Source organism: Choristoneura fumiferana, chromosome 7 (assembly GCF_025370935.1).
Source record: "Choristoneura fumiferana chromosome 7, NRCan_CFum_1, whole genome shotgun sequence".
NCBI classification, from domain to species: domain Eukaryota; kingdom Metazoa; phylum Arthropoda; class Insecta; order Lepidoptera; family Tortricidae; genus Choristoneura; species Choristoneura fumiferana.
The window spans coordinates 5014145-5022987 of record NC_133478.1 but is presented as its reverse complement, the minus strand read 5'-3'; the positions used below and the strand labels follow the sequence as shown (position 1 = coordinate 5022987).

General features: G+C 34.4%; 1 long non-coding RNA gene across 1 annotated transcript; it reads right to left on the bottom strand.

Annotated features, from left to right (window-relative positions):
• Window positions 1-5645: 5645 nt before the first annotated feature.
• LOC141429390 (uncharacterized) lies at window positions 5646-7759 on the bottom strand. The gene is made up of 3 exons (XR_012451529.1): window positions 7682-7759; window positions 6431-6512; window positions 5646-5705 (listed from the first exon to the last, which is right to left on the bottom strand). It is a non-coding gene; the product is annotated as an uncharacterized lncRNA (long non-coding RNA).
• Window positions 7760-8843: the final 1084 nt, after the last annotated feature.

The following is an 8843-nucleotide window of genomic DNA, read 5'->3' as shown; positions in this document are numbered from 1 at the left end:
TGTACAGCCAGCAAAAAAAAATGGATCTAAAAATTAAAATTTACAACAAAAATAAACTAATTAACACATTGACAATTATTAATTAGGTGATGAAAAAGTTTATTTTAAAACTTAATTAATTAAATAAGTCCCTACAAGTTAGGTCAACATTACACTAAATTAGTTTTTGTCTCAAATGAAATATCTACCAACCATCCAATAACTTCAAAAATTTTGCTTATTGATAGCGGGGTCTAATTTATTTTAAAATATTCATTTATTATACCTTACCCGAACAGTTCCACCCCATTCACACTAAACTCTATGCGGCCATCACTATCTCAACATATATGTGCTATACTGAGGCTCGCTGCGAACAACTAGCATATAAGTATATCCACATGTATATATATTATATCGATCACGCGTATCTTCACGATGCAACATATGACGTTGCTTTATCCTCCCGTCTGTGTTTTAGCTCTGCGAATAATTATGTATAAAAGTAAAAATAAGATTTTTAAAGTAAAAAAAAGTTCTTTATATTTTAGTAATTTTTTTTTATGTAAACTTAAAATCAATCAATTAAATTAATAAAACTAAGAAATGATTATACAGCAATCCAAGAAAAATAAAAGGTAAGTACCTAGTAGGTGAACAATTTGTTTCCACTGTTGCTATTTCATTTCCTCTCATTGAAGTGAAAAGCAGAGTGTAAACTCGAGCATTAAACCCATTTCTCCTCGACGTATCTATCCACCATCACCGTACCGGCTCGAGTGGCTTGACTATATGAACGTCTCGGTTAAAATGGCTCGTTTTATGCTTTTGTTGTACAATCCACTATTATGCAGGGTTTTTTTTATTTTTTCAGTCAGTATGTATTTCATCCAGTATATACTTAGATGTATTTTGTTTGAAAATATGTATATATAATATAATCCAAAGTATCATTTCTTAATTTAGGTTATTAAGGGTAAACTAGAATACGAGTAACAGTCCTAGAATTCTTAACTATAATCGACCTAAATGGGGGGGGTCAATTTCTGACCTTTTCAGCTATTCGATTTTATCTCCTAAATTTTACATTTTGTGTACAGGTAGTGCCACAAGAGTTGAAGTGAATGACACACAGAGCTACATGAAGAATTTATTGCATAAATAAGTAAATGTCACAATCCCGCTGTCATTACATGAGATTTCTTGTGTTCGTGACCTCAACTCTTGGTGACACTACCTATACCACATTTGCATGGCAAAGTTAATTAGAACATAATGTTGTCTAAAAGTTCGTTGGTAAACCAGATGTTCAAGCCAAATATGTGTATAATATTTTTTTATGTAAGTTTTGTAAGTCTAGATTTTGTTTATTTAAAGCTAAATATGTTCTACTCTAATGTCCAACTTGCATAGCCTAAATAAATACTACTTTACAATCGTACCTAAGTGATAATGATAAATTAAAAATCAAATGCGCTTAAGCCTAATATTACCGTTATTTCAAATGAAATCCTAATGCTTCACACACAATAGGTAATTATGATGTCACCGAAGTGAAGTAGTAGGGTGAAGTTTTCAGTTGTGGGGTAGATTTAAATTTTTTTAATATATTATTGTTCACGACTTTGTCTATAAATGCACAATTTTACTTGAAGTAATTAGAAGGAAGTATGTATGTAACTTTTTAGTATTATCCCCAAAAAATTAAACAAAAATACAATTGGTAAAACTTAAGATACTATTGTCTATTGTGTTATTCTAGCTTAAAATTTGTTTAAGTGCCTTTGATTTAAATCCGTTGAACCGTTTTTGCGTGTTTACCGTTGGCATAGATTTATGAAATTCGGTAAAAATAAGGCCTTCACAGCACAAATCAAAGAAAGGTCCGAAAAAAATAAAATATTGTTTAGCAGAATAAAGAACTTTGTTTATTTATATTATACCTATACACAGACAATCACATACCTAAGATTGGTTTTTTGGAATCTTTTTGTATTTTTTATTTCAATTCCAAATTTTACTTTACGGTCACCCGTAAAACCTAAATTGAAAATACAAACTGAAATATAGATGCACAGAAAAAACAGAAAATAAGACCATCACTGGGAATCGAACCCAGGTCCTCGGGTATCCGTACCGCGTGCTAATACGCTACACCACTGATGGTCTGACCACCACTGACCATCAGTGGTGTAGCGGTATAGCACGCGGTACGGATTACCGAGGACCTGGGTTCGATTCCCAGTGATGGTCTTATTTTTCTGTGCATCTATATTTCAGTTTGTATTTTCAATCACATAGGTACCTAATCTATTTAATCTTGACAAAACTCTTTCTCTACTTAACGCGACCTTTACTCTTATATACTCGTAAAAGTGCAATTAGAACTACAAACATTACTTTGCTCACCCGCGCCCTTATAATAGTCTATGTAACAATTTTATTGTGTGTTCCTTCAATGTGATATTTGATTTTGAAAATAATCAAAATAACATCCTTATTGAACACTTTAACATATTTTTACGAATAAAACAAACATGATAAATAAAGGAGAATACAGCAACAAATAAGTAGTATAAGCTTCCGGCTGACATGATAATGACCAGAGCCAGCCTAAGCCAAGGCGCTCCAAGCGAGTCATGCCTTTGGCACCCATTTGCACGACGAAAGTCACGATAAATGACGAAATTACAGGTCGTGTTTGTTAGACATACAATACTCATGCTCACTGCTATAAATTAAGTATAAAATTTAATACGCTGAGTCTAGTTTTCCTTTAGAGCGATAAAAATAGTTATCTAAATTGAGTGGCTTAGTTTAACTGGTGCTGGTGCCCTGGTCAGCCGCACCGATCGCCCCCTCTAAAGCCGACACTGATGATGGTGATGATCGGACGAGTCGTCAGATTACATCATTGCCAGTCCTGGAATGATGCGGGCGGTCGAGCTCTGGGTTCACTAACCGCTCTATGAGTATGGAACACCAATACTAGGAATAGCGTGCCCAATACTGGAACAAAAAAATAAAGACGTGTATATTATGTTGTAACTACATAATATGTATACCGATTGCCATCCATGAAGACACGTGATTTTGTCAAAATTCGACATTAATGACATTGTAATAAGAACCACGGCACCCGAAGTGTCAATCAATGAGGGCTATCGCGTATGAATTCGCCACTAGAGGCGCTAGTGTAGCGTGAGGTCTCCGAAATGTCAAATCTCATAGTTTTTGGGTGAGCTACGCGGGATTATTTATAATTAGATTTTTTTTGTGAATATTTTGCATTGCCTGAAATTAATTATGGCAAATATGCGTTCCGGAGCAATGAATGTCTGTTTTGAGACAGTTTTGTCTTTCGGAATCCTTTGTCCTCCCTATTTTCCGAACAAAACGGGGACTATGCACTGTGGCATGCTCGATATTTTTATGGTACGGTTTTAAGGTGCATTAAATATGATTTTAATCTAAACTTTGTTTTCACGCCCGTAATAACAGACTTTGAAAGCCATACTTAAAAACCTCACGCAACAGTGCGCCATCTAGTGAGACAAAAAACGATAGCCCTCATTATTGTATTAAATTAGTGGTCATGGTCAAATATCAAAATAAACGGCTGTACGGTACGATGACTACTGGGCCTGTACTATGAAGTGCAAAATTCGAACTTCGTATTTTGAAAGTGAGAGGGACAGAACACGAACTTCATTTATGAATTTCGTAGTAGCCCCTAACGTAGTAACGTTCCGTGTTTTTTATTTTTGGGGTACGGAACCCTTAATAACGTCAAATTCACTGGCACTCCTTCAAAGTTGGTTTTCATTAAAAATATATTTATTTCAACCGTTATCATTTTTTTAAATAAACTACAACCTTATAATAAAAAAAAAGTATATTTTTTTGTAAAAGAACAAATAATATTAACAAAAAGAAGAAGTGGTAGGTGTAGTTTCTTACGCCATTATGAATGACCTACGACAGTACTATTATATATTCTGTACGTTAGTCATCATCATGTCAGCCGAAAGACGTCCACTGCTGGACATAGGCCTCCCCCAAGGCTCAACGCTCAAGGCTCAAGGCTGTACGTTAGTACTATTATATATTCTGTGCCTACGACCACTTTTCTCGTAGACCGATTGTCACATTGTCGAATTTCTTAAAGTTAGTAGAACTATTTCTCACCAAACTCGAACAATGCGTAAATAACAGCAAATAGTATCATGTCTCCACTGCCGTATAAAGAGAGGATGATTGTGTATACAACCCTCAGTACTGCCACCATCAAACCAAAAATAAAATAAGTTTTCACCACGTTTGGGCTACCCTGAAACACAAAGAAAGGAATGAAAATAGTTCCGTTAAGGGGTATGCTCCTGGTTAGCTCATGAGCAATGTCCCGTTAGATGGCGCTGTTATCAATAGCTCAAAACAGTTGAGAAATCCTCGATATTGTCATTTCAAAGTTGAATAGGTATCTCAAAAACGGCTGAACGGATGTATTACACATACATATAATGTTCCCTATACTAGGTATACTATACTATACGTAGTTCCACGAGAGTTGAAGTGAAGTGATTATAATTACACACAGCTACACGAAGAACTGATTGGCATAAAAGGAGAATTAATTAAATGAATGAGTGAACATGTACATGACATGTTTTTGAGAGCGTAATCTCAACTCTGGTGGCACTGACTATAAGAACCAATGCAATAAAACTCGCTTTTGAAACGGCCTATCCGTTTGAGAACTACTATGCCACACAAACAGACAGACAGACTTTGGCGTCAGACATATTTAGAGCCAAATTTAGTTGGGATCTTGTTGTATAGCCGTAATTACGAAACAGGTATTTACAGTGACAGTGAGTTTATAAAATTGACAGTTCGAATATAATGAGACACGTGCTTAGAGGAAAATATAGGTATAGTATTACAACCAACTAAACGTTTACCTGATTTTTAAATAGTTAAGTACCTAAATTCATTTTTCTATATACAAAGTAGGTACAGATTTGTTATAAACATTAACTAATAAAATAAAAATATACGAGGAAAAAAACACGGATGACCAATTTAATGATGATATTATAATACAAAACAACCTATAATTTATTTGTTTAAAATGCTCGTATCTGAAACTCGTTTTTTTCTGGCTGAACTTTATCAATTCATTAAATTAGGCGTTGCTTTGCGGAGGTCCATATCTAAACCTACCTACCTACGTTGCTCACCCGCGACCTAGGAACTAGGTTGTAGGTCATTGAACACAATGAATTACATATTTCAAGGGTCAATTTCGCCCAGACAAAACAAAATAGAAAAATTATTCATATCTCATGTTCGTAAATAAAGTTTTTACAAAATGGTGGATTGCACAAGAGCTGGCGATGCCGGTCCTTTGACTTTCACACGAAAAACCGCTCTTTTGGGGAGCGCCGGGCAGCGCCAGTGGAAATGGCAGTGGCATGAGAAGTATTGTGTTTACATACTACCCAGCTCACTTCTCTACTCACTTCGGCTGAATGTGAACGTGCTATAGAATAATGAGATAGTAAACTTACCACTCGAATGCCGTAACAAAGAAGACCGTGAAGATAATACTTAAGAAGTGTACGAATGTAACAATAAGAGTAAGGACGATTCGGAAGAAATTCATGTGTTAATATAATAGACAGCAACGTTAGGATGCATCCGATAAAACTGAAGATATGGTAGATCTGCAAACATGTAAAGGGTGGCACATTTGGATCGGTCAACATGGGCAAGTCTGCAACTATAATGCTCTGGCGCTTAGATATAATAAAGCTTACGCATAGACTAAACGGTTAAATCCATGCAAAAGTTGAAGGTTGTGACAGCCCTAAGACATACAAAGATCTGTTCATAGGATAGGAACTATACTAAAACTGGACGGATTTGAATGAAATTTAGTACGTACATAGCTGAACGTATGGAATAACACATAGGGTAAGTACCGTAATAGAATAAGTATTTTCTAATGCAATTGGAATCCTAATCGTTTTAACCTCTTCTTTCTGTCACGTGGTATAGGATGTGGGTAGAAAGAGATGGTGTATGAGATCACGAGTGCCGGGATGTTAAGCCGAGTTTAGACTTGCAAGAAAAATGAGCAAGTTGCGTTACATGCGGCGCTCGATTGACCACTACCAACTCGTTGGCTTTACGGCCTCGGAATGTAACTTGCACGATTTTTCTGCAAGTCTAAACTCGGCTTTAGACAATACGGCCACCGAAATTCACACGAGTTCAGTATAAAATGTAGAAATTTCAAGCGTAGTTTTTTTAAGTATGTTTTTGGGGATCTCCATAGAAATTTAATAGAATCGCGGGATTTAAATTCAACTGCTGGTTGTAATGGTTCAGCGTGCGAAGCCGCGGGTAAATTTTAATTATTAATAAATATGAGACTTTATAAACTTACTATAAACAGAACAGCAACCATAAGGCACCCTGTTCTGACCGGGATGCACATCATACACAAGCCTTTGTGACACATCATGGACCTGCATCAAACAAAACATGTTTTATTTTATACTTGTGATTTTCACAAATAATTACTACCGTCACTCATAATTAATGTTGTTCCCTTCTTTCGCAGACGGAAATTTTTCATATAATATTTGGTTCTTGTATTTTTACTTCGAATATTATTGTTTCAACGAATATTTACTTGAATGAAACATATTTACTAGAAAAACTATTCAATAAATCTTATAATCTCACTTTATTATTTGTCAAATTTATCAAATTGTAGAATTATTTTTTAACAAATATTGTTTGTTAGATAAAATATAAAGCGCTACCAGAAAAGTTGGTTAGGTTAGGTTAAGTTAGAACAGTGACCTCGTCAGAAACGACTCGCTACTAGAAAAGTAGGTTAGGTTAAGTTAGAACTGCGCCCACATCAGAAAACGAATTGCATTTTTTTCTTGGTAATAAGTTTTATAATAACTATATAATATGAGAATAACGAATATTTGATTTGTTATTCTTTGATATGAATATCTAAACAAAAATTTGTATTTGTAACAAAAATCAATGATTTAAATTTCTTCAAAGTAAGTGTTCTGCGTATTGATTATTCTATGAAACGATAAAATGATAAATAAATGACTGTTAAACGAAATTCTATTAAAATGTTGTATGTAAAACAACGTACAACCATAATTAATATCGTGTGTTAATGTGATAAGCCCTGATTGTGGTATGAATTATGATTAAGACAACATGTTTTATCGAGACCGCTATATTAAAGATGCTCTATTATATTAGAGATTAGAGATGCTCACTAAACAGCATAACGGTAAATTTCAAATAAATTTCACTTAAATTCACAAAAGATGCCAGTCGGAGCTCGAACTCCGATCCTCTCCTTCAGAAGCCATAGTTCAAACCACTAGACTAAGGCTAAAGGACCCAATACGTCCCTGTAATTTTAATCTTTATATTTTTATTTTTAATTTGAATATATTTAATTTACCTATATAATATATAATTTCTTCAGAAACTGACTTTCTGCTAAGCTTCTTGCGGCACATTATTCTAGGTAATTGTGGTTTTTCCGAACTAGGTATATTAAGTGACACGTAAAGATCTACTTACAGAATAAACATTTTTTTTCTTCAAAGGCACCTACGGATTATAAAATAATTTAAGAGAAATAAAAACTTACCAAGTTTGTTCACAGAAAATGATTTCCCATATAAGCAAGCACCCGTGGCTGCTACTAATTTCCAAATGATTGCACCGCTCGCACGCTCTCAATTTCCCTGACAACTCACAAATCCCATACAAATGCGTTTCGGAAAAAAAATAACATAGGCATAGGTACATATTCATCGCGCATATTCGTAGGTGACGATATCATATTATATTAGGGGCGTCCATAAATAATTACGTGAGACATTTTTTAGGATTTTTTGACTCCCCCGCCCTCCTTGGTAAGATTTCGTAAGATTTTCCTTAACCCTCCCCCCTGCCCAAATCTCACGTGAGATTTTTTGGTTGTAAACCTGTTGGATTTAAAAAAGAAAAATGCAAAAACATAATTTGTTCTAATAATTTTATTTACGACTAGCAAAGACTAGTATTTGAGATTTGAGAATATTGCCGTGGTTTTAAAACCACTATGATTAAATTAAAAAAATAAATATTTCAACTTAAGTTAATAAACTTTACTTTCATGATTTCGTGATATTTGTTAAAACCCCCCGTCCCCCAAGTGAGATTTGGAAAGATTTTACTTGACCCCTTCCCCCTTAAAGACCTCACGTAATAATGGATGCCCCCTTACGGATCACAACACTAGCCTACTGTGAATTGTGTAAATTTTTAAGCAACCTCTTATTGTTTTAAGCTCAGCTACAAGTATTATATATGTAGTTATATTATATAGCTACACGTAGTATATAGGTATACCTATAGTTCAGGAAATATGAATTGGTAATTTGTTATGTACTTGTGAAGCTTACAGATGATCAATTCATATTTCCTGGACTATACAAAACATCCCGTAAAATATGTAAAATAAATAATTAAAGCGAAAATATTTTCAACCGTATAGTAAACCGTCATTTCATACAACAGGAGTTAGCAAAGATTACATAACAGAAGGGTAATATCTAAATCAACCCCCTATTTCACCGTCCAATCAATAAATTTATCCGTCAATCTTCCGTCAATCGTCATCATTGGGTGATGAAACAGCCCCTAAGCGTCTTTGCCATTTCACGAATGTTAGGTTAATAATAACTTAAATGGTACATAAACATTTAGGCGTAGTTTAATATCTTTAAATTGTACTACTAAAAATGCTGGCATAGCAGGTAGCATAT